Source organism: Egretta garzetta, unplaced genomic scaffold (assembly GCF_000687185.1).
Source record: "Egretta garzetta isolate BGI_Z169 unplaced genomic scaffold, ASM68718v1 scaffold59, whole genome shotgun sequence".
NCBI classification, from domain to species: domain Eukaryota; kingdom Metazoa; phylum Chordata; class Aves; order Pelecaniformes; family Ardeidae; genus Egretta; species Egretta garzetta.
The window spans coordinates 6,296,867-6,298,149 of NW_009267230.1; positions in this window are offsets into that span (position 1 = coordinate 6,296,867).

The window sequence follows — 1,283 nt, forward strand, 5'->3', positions numbered from 1 at the left end:
GCATGACGTTATATGGTATGGAATAGCTCTTTGGACAGTTTGGGTTAGCTGTGCTAGCTGTGCTGTACTCCCAGCTTGTTATGCACCTGGCCAAGCAGGAGAAGCTCAAAAAGTCCTTGAGTAGTCTGAGCACTACTTAACACACTGATGTTTTCAGCTGTTGCCATCAACATTCTTCTGGTACTAAATCCAAAACACAGTACTGTGCTAGCTACTATGAAGAAAATTAGCTCTATCCCAGCCGAAACCAGGACAACACCAAACAGCCACATGACTCCAGGCTTAATACAATTAAATATGGGAACATGCAGTTAGGCACATAAGACTGGTCACTTGCTTGACAAAATGACATTACTTCTGCATTAGCTAGGAGTCATCTGTGAAGTAATACCCTAAACTACATACACAGTCATCTGTAAAAGTTGGAGACTGGGGTGAAGATTGCTGTAAGCAAGTTCTCCCAGACCGACACATACAGGAGCCCATAAGTGAGATGTGGCAGGCACAGGCATTCTTCTGGATGAAGGCGTCCACAGCACACACCCTTCTTTGGTCATTATCTATATAATAGAAAAGCACAGGTTTCCTTCCCTGTTGCAAGTAAACTGTTTCATTCCACTACAGGAGACTGTTCACTTTATATTTACTTTTTAAAACAAAACTACGTCATCTCTCCCTTGAACCGCAAGAAGCAGTTTGTTCCTATTTGTCTTAAGTCTCTAATGCTCCCTTCTTTTAGGGAGGTCGCTTCGGAGCGAGCAGCTCCAACATGAAGGGTCAGTGCATGCCACTTCTAATAACCAAACATCAAACTGCTAAATCGTCTTGTATGTGCAGAACCTATTTAAATGTGGATCAGGTACCATGTTATCCCGGTTGCAGGTGACCACGCTGTAAGCAAGCAGATGGTTTATATTTTGTCAGGGCAGCACCTGAACTATACACAGGGGAGAAAGCAGGTAGAACAAAGAAAGGTCATGCAAGGTTAAGCGAACAAAAATATGACACACCTACAATGCCCACTAATAGTTGGCATTCACGTGCCTCTCCAGAATAAATATATTTCACATCTGTTGATGCAAAGGTAAAATTGCATGACAGATCACCTTTATGCCCTGACTTAACATTTGGCACCTGCAGTGTGAATACCAAATGCTCTGGCTTGGATATATTTCAGACTGAATGCATAGCCTTATTTTCAGAGGACTGGCTGAGTTTGATACTTCCTTATTCAATGCCATGGCATTATCTGCTATGACACTGAATCCTGGAAATCATTTCAC